Source organism: Berghia stephanieae, chromosome 8, assembly GCF_034508935.2.
Source record: "Berghia stephanieae isolate SIO BIC M18660-M18661 chromosome 8, UCSD_Bste_1.3, whole genome shotgun sequence".
Classification (NCBI taxonomy): Eukaryota; Metazoa; Mollusca; class Gastropoda; order Nudibranchia; family Aeolidiidae; genus Berghia; species Berghia stephanieae.
Genome location: NC_088367.1, coordinates 38889930 through 38902429, shown reverse-complemented (window position 1 = coordinate 38902429; position 12500 = coordinate 38889930). Strand labels below are relative to the sequence as shown.

Here is a 12500-nt window from a genome sequence, read left to right as displayed (position 1 = left end):
AGAATTTTCAAAAAGAATAGTCACGAGCATATTTTATATTTTGTTCAGAGAAATGAGCTCTGCAACACAGTGTCGAGTTTTATAGCTATAACCATGACTGAAATGAAAACAGAATAAGACAATTGCTGGTGGCTGCATCGTAACAAATGTAACGATTTTCTTATGGTTGATAAGGAGAGGGTTAACAGCATTGCCATAACTGTATAGGGTCTGTAAGGCCGATTATTGTTCAAGCAGTCGTGAACTAAAGTTGTCTATAGAGGGTTTTAGTTCAACACGCTATTCCACAATTCTGTTTCATATCCGCTATACTGGAACTCTTCGTGACCAATTGTGTTTTCGTTGGAAGTAAGAAGGGAGATGACTCCTGACAGAGATTGTTGTCCTTTAATCTTCCTCGTGACCCATATAAAAAGGGCGGTAATTCATTTTGGCAATCATTTTGTTTTGTTTCGTTTTTTTTTTTGTTGTTGTTGTTTTTTTTTTTTTTGTTTTTTTTTTGTTGCTTTGTTTTTTGTTTTTGTTTTGTTTTTTGTTTTAATGTTTTTTTTCATATATATATATATTTTTTTTTTTTGGGGGGGGGGGGGGGGGGGGGGGGGGGTTAAGTGTCGTCATTGTAAAACCCATTGTTATTGATGAGGAGAAGGAGAAAGAAAAAAAAAGATTTGAAAACATGGGATCTAAGAATATTTTTTTTTCCTTTTTGATAATGAAGTATTAACTTCTGACAAAATCGATACCTTTTTTGGGTATAAGCCAAATCCAGTTAATAAATTTTAAAAATTAAAAAAAAATAATAATGTACGGTTTGTAAAAATAATTATTAAAATACTGAGCATTTGTATTGCGCAATATCCACTAAACGTGCTCAAAGGGTCCCTGACCAGCAGCAACATGTAACATGTAGAACGAGACATGACGCCTGTTAGGCGTTATTACAATTTTCTTTCAGACAGGGACAACGCTGTTAACGACCATGTACTCATTTTACACCTGGGTACTGGGAGAGACTGTGAGCCTTTTCCAAGGACTCAACTATGCGCCGAGTGAGGCTCGAACCCAGGACCTTCCGATCCGAAAGGACTGGATTCATAACATGTAATTGATCTTCTGGTTTCAGAGTGATAGCGTCTTATATTCTAGTCTAAATAGATGCTGGTCGTCAATTAGGATGCTCCATCACACCTCCCCGTATTCAAAAATTGAAATTGTTTGTTTTTAATTGAGCTATTATATAGAGCAATATCCACGAAACGTTCTCAAAGGGGTCCGTGTCCCACAACAACATTTAACATCCTTATTATTATTATCATTATTATTATATTATTATTATTATTATTATTATTATTATTATATTATTATATTATTATTATTATTATAGTATTATTATTATTATATTATTATTATTATTATTATTATTATTATTATTATTATTATTATTATTATTATTATTATTATTATTATTTTATTATTATTATGTATTATATAGTAGTTAGTTATGTATCATCATACCATAAAATCATCATTCATTATATCATCATATTATCATCATCATATTATTATTATTATTATTATTATTATTATTATTATCATTATATATTATTATTATTAGTTATTATTATTATTATTATATATTATTATTATTATTATTATTATTATTATTATTATTATTATATATCATCACCATCATCACATCATCATCATCATCATCATCATCATCATCCTCATCATCATCATCATTATTATTATTATTATTATTATTATTATTATTATTATTATTAATTATATTATTATTCATTTATTATTATTAATATTATTATCATTATCATCATCATTATCATCATCATCATATCATCATTTTTATTATTCTTATTATCATTATTATTATTATTATTATATATTATTATATATTTTATTATTTTATTATTATTATTATTTTTTGTTTTTGTTTTGTTATTTATTATTATTATTATATTATTATTTTATTATTATTATTATTATTATTACTATTATTATTACACAAAAAGACGCTCGTTGAATATATGTTGTACAAGTCTATGCTCCTCCAACAAATAATAATACATTGTCAAAAGTTCTACACTCCGTACGTTCCTCTACATCCCAATATATCAGCCTTCTTAACTTCATTATACTTTTTTCTATTGCATTGATCCTACCCTTTCCTTCCCCCCCCCCTTTTCTCTCTCTGTCTTTGTCTCTCTCTCTCTCTCTCTCTCTCTCTCTCTCTCTCTCTCTCTCCCTCTCTCTCTCTCTCTGTCTTTCTATCTTCCTATCTTTCGATAGATCTCTCTCTCTCTCTCTCTCTCTCTCTCTCTCTCTCCCTATCTCTATCTCTCTCTCCCTCCCTCCCAAAGAAAACTCCAAGAGACAAAAAGAAATGGAAAAGAAGAAATTGATATTAAATAACTCTAATGAAACGGAACAAAAAAAAATCGGAATAAAATAAACGAATAAATAAAGTATAAACAAATAGTTAGGCTCCTACTATCTAATACATAAACGAAGGGAGGAAACAATTTAAGATTTTAAAAGAGAAGAAACAAAGCTACCTAAACAGCTTTAAGTCGACGCCGTCAAGACAAAATAAAGAAATAAATTCAATAAATGCATCAAAACGTAACAAGAATGATCTAGATCGTTTCTTTCTGGATCATTCCATTCTATCCGCGTCCATTTCCCGCCAGTAACAATTCATCTCATCCTATTTCACCAGCCGCCTTTATCGGAAACTAGGGATTACCCAGGATTTCACGGACCGGAAATGACACGGACGTTTCATCCTTCGCAAGCCAATTGGCTGATGCGATTTTTGACCCAATTGACCTCCTAATATGGGTATGTGACGTCATAAATATTCGAACGAAATTGAATATGTTGGTTGTTAATGATTGTGTGTTAATATTTTTTGCCTTGTGTTCTAGTATTTTTGGATCTTATGCCATTGTTGTCAAGAAGCAATTCACATTTGTCACGTTTGTGGATATCACATCACAGTTATTGATAATCAGTTTTATCCTACCTGACTACAAGTTTCAATACATGATTCCATATTAAATTTTGATTACGAACTTATACCGTTCCCCCCCCCCCTCCCCCAAATTGTTCGTTACATTGATAATTATAACCAATGCTGTCTTGTTTATAAATCCACTGAGGTTTTCACATTCATAAATATTGGATTCGAGCTCTATCACCCGACACAGCACGTGGAAAGATGATGACGTATGATAAATGAGGATTTGATCCTTTGATACCGATGTTTTAATCCTAGGTGGCAAAATATTTTTTCTTAATGATGCTCATGTAACATAACTGACGCAACACAAAGCAAATGAAAAATTCAGACTTGATGTTGTTTCATTAAAAATTATCTGAAATTTTTATAAGCCGAAGTCTCAGTAACAGTGGTGATTTATCACTTCTTGCAGTAACCATAAATGGCATCGTACTGTCACAGACATAAATAAGTGTTGTTCTGTGGGAAATGCTATTTGTATCTGACGCGACATGAGGTTGCAACTGACGCGATATGTTGGGAACACAGTGCGCTCAAAGTTAACAATTAAGAAAATTGCGGACAGATATCAGTATCATAAACTAAGCATTTGCTTTTGAATACACGTAAACATTAAAGAATGATTGCTCAAAAACATGTTTGTAACTGTTTGTTACTGTTTAGTTGTTTTGTTTTGTTTTGTTTGCCTCAGGGTTGACATTTTTGGGTCAATGTTTTGCCCAACATTGTCCTGACTTCAAAACTTACGTTAATTACACAATGTGCAATACTTGTAATGGTAGATTTGATTTTTATATATTATATAAATCAATAAATATTAAGTATTTACCACGATTTTCTTAGTTGGTCCACATTAATGTTCGCCATTGCCATCAGCAAACGGTGACTTTCCTACACCACTGAAAACACCAACAACAAAAAAACATAGAATAGATATGAATAGTAAAATAATAAAAATAATACGGCCCAGACACCTGACTATATCAAGATCCGACTTATGTATACCAGACCTCCATAGAATTGCATAGAACTCCAATCTTTTGGGTCCTAATAGGATTCAATAGCCCGATATCACGTCAGCCCAGCAACCAGCTGCTTGGTTCTAAACAAAGAAAATCGGTCCTTTTCTATTCTTCATGCTGGCTAGAACCTTTTCACATGTCATGCGATCAGAATGTATAAAAGTCAAAACATGATCAGATTTAAAATGATTTTATCCCCTGGATACACTTTTATGCTCGTCGGAGAAGTATTTCATAAGGGCGTCCGCTATTGTTCCAATAGTTTAGAACCAGTTACTAATTTACTATGCGTCATTACGCATGAAGTGACGTCACGAGTGTTGAACCTTGTTGACCGTTATATCTAGACATTAGACCTTTAATTCTATAAACTTCTTGAAAAGTAAGTTTTGTTGCCAAATTTATATAAAGGATTTTAAAGCATTAATTGTATGTATTTAAGCACAAACTAATGTAAATGTTGCAGCTCGAAGTTCGAAGAAATAAATAACAATGTGAAATTAAATGCAAGTTTCAATTTAATATACGAAAACAGATAAAATGGACGTTTCGGGTTTCCCCTTTATCAACAATGAGAGAATGTTAGGAAAGAGCCTTTTTCAAGGACTCAACAATGCGCCGAACGAGGTTCGAACCCAGGACCTTCCAATCCGAACGCGAGTGTCATACCAAAAGACCGCATAGGCGCACATAGTAAACTAAAGAGACAGCACACAATCACATAACATCAACCAAGTGAAAATAATAATGTCGAGATGATTTAATTTATTTATTCTTTGACTGAGACAAAATGGAAATTGTAAAGGGAGATAATAAATGCGTGTGTAATCAAGTTCTGTCCAAATCAAAGCCAGATTACGTCCTTTGTTTTAACGAGCAAGGCTATTCTTGTAGACGACCGAATCGCTGTGGAAGTGAGAACGAGGTCGACTGGAGAAGGGACGTACACGATCAATGTAAATCGTGCGAGAGAATACATTGATGTGATTTTTACGTGCTGGCATGTCGGTGACTAGCAACAACAAAAAATGCCCACAAAATGGATTTGGGTGACGATTTGATAAAGGTTGTTGGCAGCGTGATTGTGCATAGATCGATGTGTTCATATATGCAGGTCTGACATCCGAACATCCTTATGGGCCTATTATAACATTGTTGTAATGGACAATATTTTGGGTCTTTTTTTTTGTTCTTTTTTTAGATTTCCATTACAACAAATGAGCCCATAAGGAATTAGGTTATCAGACGTGCAAATAAGTGCACGTCGGCATAGATCTTTATGTTTTTTTCTCTCCTTCAACGTGTCCTTAAAACACAAGTGATATTATATTACATAAAATGGACATAACGCATTGCATACTCTTTGAGATAACAATACTAAAACGGGAGAAACAGATAAAAACATAGACTATTTTTTTAAGCCAAAAAAAATTAAAAATAAATAAATTTTAAAAAAAATACAAACCCCGTCCTCCTTATTGTTGATATAATATCAGGAATGCTCATCATATCTGTATTTTAAAGCAAAAGATCCCTAGCAAGGGCAGTTTTAAATTCAATAATATCTTTAGCATTTTTTGTTTGAAATTTTAGATATTATTGGGGAGGATACGACGATTTTGACTTTTCATTTTATCTGGTTTATCATGATATATTACCATATTACCGTGATGGGCCACATTTTATGTACATTGCATCGTATTCTATCTAGATATAACGCAACGCCGGGACTAGTAGTTTAGATTTGCCATCATTGTCACCCATTCGTTCACTGACAACGCTCAGATAAGCTTGGCTTTGTTTTTCAAAATGAGAGAAGTCTAAAGTTAGTATGCGTTTGGTTAAGAAGCTCATTTACATAGCCATCCGGAAGTATAGCGGACCAACATACAAAACTCTGTGTAACCTTGAACTTTTATATTCTGGTTAATACAGTTTAGTGAGAACTACTCATAAAAGCGGATGGCAAAAAACAATAACAAAGACCCGATTGACGTCAACTTCATTCTATCTATATAATTGAGCTGACGACTACTCCAAGGCCACGTAGACAATATTATTTCTTCTGTCCTCCTCCAAAAGAGTTTAAATCATAAGAAGTTGATGTTGAACGCCAGGACTGTTAGTTTAATTTTGCCATCATTGTCACCCATCCGTTCACTGACAACGCTCAGCTTTGGTTTTCAAAATGAGAGACGTCTCTAACATTGAGCTGACGACTAGATACTCCAAGGCCACGTAGACAATATTTCTTCTGTCCTCTTCCAAAAGAGTTTAAATCACAAGAAGTCGACGTTGATGATGTCCAATGGCGGTAATTATATATCATTAGTCGTCTAGCTTTGATTGGATCCTGTCCAGGTTGCCGAGCACTGGCAAAAAGTTTTATCTCCACTAGTGCGGCTATGTGGTCTAGTTGTATGACACTCGCTTTCGGATCGGAAGGTCCTGGGTTCGAGCCTCGCGCTCGGCGCATAGTTGAGTCCTTGGAAAAGGCTCTTTAGTCATATTCTCTCACCGTACTCAGGTTAAAATGAGTACCTGGTCGTTAACAGCGTTGTATTTGTCCGAAAAATTGTAATATCGCCTAACAGGCGTCATGTCCCGTCCTATATGTTAAATGTTGATGTTGGTCAGACCCTTTGTAAAGCGCTTTGAGCACATTTAGTGGATATTGCTCTATATAAAGCTCAATTTAAAAAAAAATAATTTTAGACCAGAAATCTTATAGATGGAACAAAATTGACGTCCCCCAGCTCTTTGTTATTGTTTTTAGACAGACTTTTTTTTAGTGATTACCTCTCACTAAACTCTATAAATCAGACTATAAACGGTTAAGGTTACACATAGTTTTGTGTGTTGGTACGTTATATCCGGTTGGCGGATGTTGTGAGTAATTTACCTCGACGCATAGCATCAATACTCCAGAAAAGAATAGTCCATCGGAGCCATGCGGCTTCTATAATCGGAATTTCTCCCGGTTGAAACTTGAAAAGGAACAATAGCGATTCCTTGCTACCTTTTGGATAGGATACTAGTCTAATGTAAAGTACTTTCCCGTCAGATCTAACAGACCCAGCTACCCAATAACTTCACCCGGATGTGCCTTTGCGTGCGAAGCGAGTACTCTACCAAATGAGCTACCAGGAGTCCGTCCAGAAAGCATTTAATTGTATTATAGATAGTATACGCTTGGCTAAGAAGCTCACAACATTGCCATCCGGAAGTATAACGAACTGTGTGTAACCTTGAACTGAACGTATATAGTCTGGTTAATACAGTTTAGTGAGAATTACTCATTAACACGGAAGCAATAACAAAGATCTGAGTGGCGTCAACTTCATTCTATCTTAAGCCTTCACCTTATAAAAAATGAGTAATCCCAAACTTTGACGATATCTTAAGTTTTAAGGTTTAAGCTTTTTCTTTTTTAAAGTCAAGAATCATCTTGTTCATTGATAAAATGATTTCTAAATGCATCAATATTTGAAGTAAAAAGTTTTTACATTCATCAATACTTGAGTTCAACACGATTCTTTATTTATCAATATTTGAGGTAAAAACGTTTATTAATTCATCAATATATGAAGTTAAAACTCTAATTAACTCATCAATGTATGAAGTTAAAACGTTTAATATCAATATATGAAGTTAAAACGTTAATTAATTCATCAATATATGAAGTTAAAACGTTAATTATATATATAAGTAAAACGTTTATTCATTCATCAATATTTGAAGTAACAACGTTTCTTAAATCACCAAATTTTTGAAGTAGTAACGGTTTTGTGAAATAAAAAAAAAAAAAAAACAAATTTTGAAAACCCCAAGAAAGCCCAACCATTTTGTCGTTGTATGGCACCATGAATTGCTAGGCAGCGTGGGTAGACTGTGGAATTGACAAGACAATAAGGTCGGACAATGAATGAGGAAATAAGCCTGGAGACTTTAAAGGGGAGACCAATTTTTTTTTAGAATTTCATTCAAATCATAAATTTCCCATTAGATATATAGATGGGTATAAATGCAGACTTAACAGTTTCACTACCTAATAGATAGTATGCAGATGACGTCACTCAGGCCTTTGTTATTGTTTTTGCCATCCGCGTTTGTGAGTTGTTCTCACTAAACTGTATTAACCAGACTATAAAAGTTCATGGTTACACAGAGGTTGTGTGTTGGTCCGTTATACTTCCGGATGGCAATGTTGTGAACTCCTTGGCCTAGCGCATTCTATCTATATTGACTCGGGGGTGGGGGTACGATAGATCAGTTGATAAAGCATTTAGCAAGGACCTGATAATACGCTTCATCAATCATGACGTCATTTCCCTCGTAATGACTCATGGTAATTAGTAATTGGCTCTAAACTATCGGAACAATGGTGGACGCCCTTGTGAAATATTTCTCCAAACGAGCATAAAAGTGTATCCAGAGGAGAAAAACATTATAATTATGATCATGTTTTGACTTTTATACATTCTGATCACATAAAATGCGAAAATTTCTAGCCAGCATGAAGAATAAAAAGTATCGATTTTCTTTGTTTAGAACCACGATGGCCGCCGTTGCTGGACGACTAGACATCGGACTATTGAATCCAATTGTTATGCCATCATCATCATCACTATTATCATTGCTTTCTTCACCCTGGGTCAGGGTATAGATAGTATGCGCTTGGCTAAGAAGCTCATAACATTGCCATCCGGAAGTATAATGGACCAACACACAAAACTGTGTATATCCATGAACGTTTATAGTCAGGTTAATACACTTCAGTGAGCATTACTCATAAACGCGGATGGCAAAAAACAATAACAAAGACCTGTGTGACGTCACCTTCGAACTATCTATCTATAGGCCACGGACGAACAGTTTCTATCCTTCTCTATCCTGAGCTAACTTTTTTTTTTTAAATCTCGTTCCATGTCTTATCACTTCTCTGTATATCAGCCTCTGTTCTTCATAAATTCTGTCATTGCAGAAACTTTTCGGTCGTCCAAGCTAAAAAAAAAGTATTTGATTTGTCCGCCTGCGTTTCTGTAACAATTTGAGTTTTACGGAAGGGGTGTTAACGCTTCGACAACCCCCGGCCTGGAGGACCAGGTAACTCAAATAATTTCTACCACAATTATTATTTTATTTCTCTTTTTAGGTACACTTTAAATAGTTTCAAGAATGTCACAGGATATAGTTTTCTTCAGGTCTTAACAATAAATCAATATTTTCTTTCATACCATTTTTCTCCCAATTATATATATATAAATTGCGGAGAAATAAAGACTATTACGAACAGGCACTCTTCTATCTTATGTATCATACTACTTTATTGTGGAAATTAACATAGATCGAAACTAATCTTTTGAGCCATCAAAGATCAAATCGGTCCAGTAAAGTTAAAGTCTGTAGAAGCGTGCAAATAAATCCGGCAACAGAGTGGCCAGATGCCGATTCTCAAGGACAATGTCAAGTTGAGGATCGATCATGTTGCCCTAGCAGATCTTCTAAATAATCCTTTGAGTCAACGGGTCATAGAATGAGTCTTAGTTTTTTTAAAAAAAGATATGCAAGTTACTCGTATATCAATCTATAAAAATGGGTTTATCAGTTTGAGATTTCCGAATAGTTCTGTGCTTGTAGGCAAAAAGATAAGATGGGCTGTACGGGACAATTTTAACCCCTAATCCTATTTTTTAAAGAATAGATAATAAATATTTTATGGTAATTTTTTGAACGACCTTAGTTCAAGATAAATTGACACATGTTAAAGTTAAAGTAAAAATACCCTAAGCTGGCACTCTCAGTGTACTAATCAGTAGATTTTTGACCAATCAAAACATGCAATTTGTGACACACCTCCAAACGTGCTCGGAAAACTTGGTTGTTTATATAAACAATAACGTGAATGAAATCAACCTTTCAATGATCATTGTTGTTTTTGTACCTCCAAACGAGTGACTGGTTATCACAAGATTTTCTCAATCAGGTTATAAACTTGTAAGCTCATAGATAGTATGCGCTTGGCTAAGAAGCTCACAATATTGCCATCCGGCAGTATAACGGACCAACACATAAAACTATGTGTAACGTTAAAAGTTTATAGTCTGGTTAATACGGTTTAATTAGAATTACTCATAAACGTGGATGGCAAAAACCAATAACAAAGTTCCGAGCTGACACTGACCAAAAAATGACGTCATAATGCCACAAAAGAAAACACATCGTGAGTTGTATTCAATAGTTCAACCAATGAAATAACTTCTTTCCTTGAGCTCTACTAACGACTCACTAGACGCTACACAAACCTTAGAGGGTTCTTGTGTCAAGCTATAGATAGAATGCACTTGGCCAAGGAGTTCACAACATTGCCATCCGGAAGTATAACGGACCAACACACAAACTCTGTGTAACCATGAACTTTTATAGTCTGGTTAATACAGTTTAGTGAGAACAACTCACAAACGCGGATGGCAAAAACAATAACAAAGGCCTGAGTGACGTCATCTGCATACTATCTATATGTTAACGATGACTACGGTGACATTAACTTCGTTCTATCTATGGAAAGTTGACGTCACTCTGGTCTTTGTTATTGTTTTTTGTTATCCGCATTTTATGAGTAATTCTCACTAAACTGTATTAACCTGCCTATAAACGTTCATGGTCACACACAGTTTTGTGTGTTGGTCCGTTATACTTCTGGATGGCAATGTTGTGAACTCCTTAGCTAAGCGCATACTATCTATACATAGTTTTTGGTGTTGGTTCTACTGGTCAGGCGGTAGAACAGTGGATATTTTAATTAGACACAAACCATCAATAGTAAAATCTGTGTAGTTGCTATGGTTACCAATCACTGCCACTCTTTGACTTTGTGACGACTGTCCGAGGGGCGTGGTAATGTTTCTTTTAACAAAGTGTCTATTACAAAAAACAAAAACAACAACAACAAAAACTATACACACTGACAAAAACTCTATCCAAAATTTATGCTAAAATATATTTTATTCAAAGTATCGGTGATTGGAATAAACTTCAACTTGTCAAAGTTCTCTGAGACTCTAAACAAAACAGATGAATGAAACACGACAAACGAATGAGATAATTTGGTAGTGGCGTTGTTAAGATGAATAATGTTTTGTTGATTAAGGGGAAACCCGAAACCTCCATTTTATCTGTTTTCGTATTTTAAATTGAAGCTTGCATTCAATTTCACATTGTTATTTATTTATTTCTTCGAGATTCGAGCAGCAACATTGACATTACCTCATTCACAGGATATAACACAGGATTGAGACGATAGGTCACACAACATCTCTATTGTTTTATCTGTCATCACACATTATTGAAAATTCCCAAGGGAATTATCTCCCTTCATGTTTCCATTTAAGATAATCCGAACGGGGTTATTTGCCTTGAGTCGCAATGAAGGCTATGGGAGAGGCTTTTAAAAATAATAAAATTTAATATAAAAGACGTTAAGTTGTCCAAAGAACGTTGTAGTTTTTAAAAAAAATAAGGTTACGTTAACTTTTCTTTAACTCACACATAATGTAAATGGTGCTGCTCGGAGCTCGAAGAAATAAATAATATGAAGTTGAATGTAAGCTTCGATTTTATTACAAGAACAGATCAAATTAACGTTTCGGTTTCCCCTTTATCAACAAAACAGGATGAATGAAATACTACAGATGAATGAGATAATGTGGTAGTGGCGTTGTTACGATGAATAAACAAAACATTGGTTGGCAGGAAATAGTATGCTCCTTTGTAAGGAATCACGAATTAAAATAGAATGATTCAAATTGTGTGATGTACAAAACAAATCTGAATGAGAAAAATGTTGATTGAATCGTAACGAATGTCACGAGGTTTTCCTGAAGCTGGTATGAAGACGGTTAAATACTTTGTTTTGAAACAGTGACGTATAAAATTGCTATGTTAAGTTATGCACGATGCCAATGCCTCTTCAGAACAAGATCTGAAAATGTGTAGGAAACAGTGTCAGGCAAAGCAGAGGGAAAAATAGAATAAAAGAAAAAAAAAAACAGCCCGAAAGATTAGCGAGCCTCGACGGGGGGAATCGAACCTCGACCCTTCTGATTACCAGACAGACAAGCCAAAAAGTCTGAGGCGCGATTCCCAGTCGAGGCACGCTGATTTATTGGGATGTTTTGTTGTTTGTTTTTTCTTGCATTTTTCTCTCTGTTCGTTCTGTCATGGTTTAATACACACTTGATATGGGCTTCTCTTTTTTCTTGCATTTTTCTCTCTGTTTGTTCTGTCATGGTTTAATACACACTTGATATGGGCTTCTCTTTTGTCTTGCATTTTTCTCTCTGTTCGTTCTGTCATGGTTTAATACACACTTGATATGGGCTTCTCTTTTTTCTTGCATTTTTCTCTCTGTTTGTTCTGCCATGGTTTAATACACACTT

General features: G+C 34.5%; 1 protein-coding gene and 1 long non-coding RNA gene across 4 annotated transcripts in view; one reads left to right on the top strand and one right to left on the bottom strand.

Moving 5' to 3' along the window:
• LOC144978645 (myomodulin neuropeptides 1-like) overlaps nucleotides 1-12500 on the top strand; it is a 132247-nt gene that overhangs the window by 76308 nt on the left and 43439 nt on the right. The gene's annotated exons all lie outside the window — the stretch shown is intronic.
• LOC144978646 (uncharacterized) overlaps nucleotides 11058-12500 on the bottom strand; it is a 52303-nt gene continuing 50860 nt past the window's right edge. For both annotated transcript variants that reach the window (XR_013646561.1, XR_013646560.1), the window contains one exon: nucleotides 11058-12500. This exon is cut by the window's right edge and continues 89 nt beyond it. This is a non-coding gene — a long non-coding RNA (uncharacterized LOC144978646).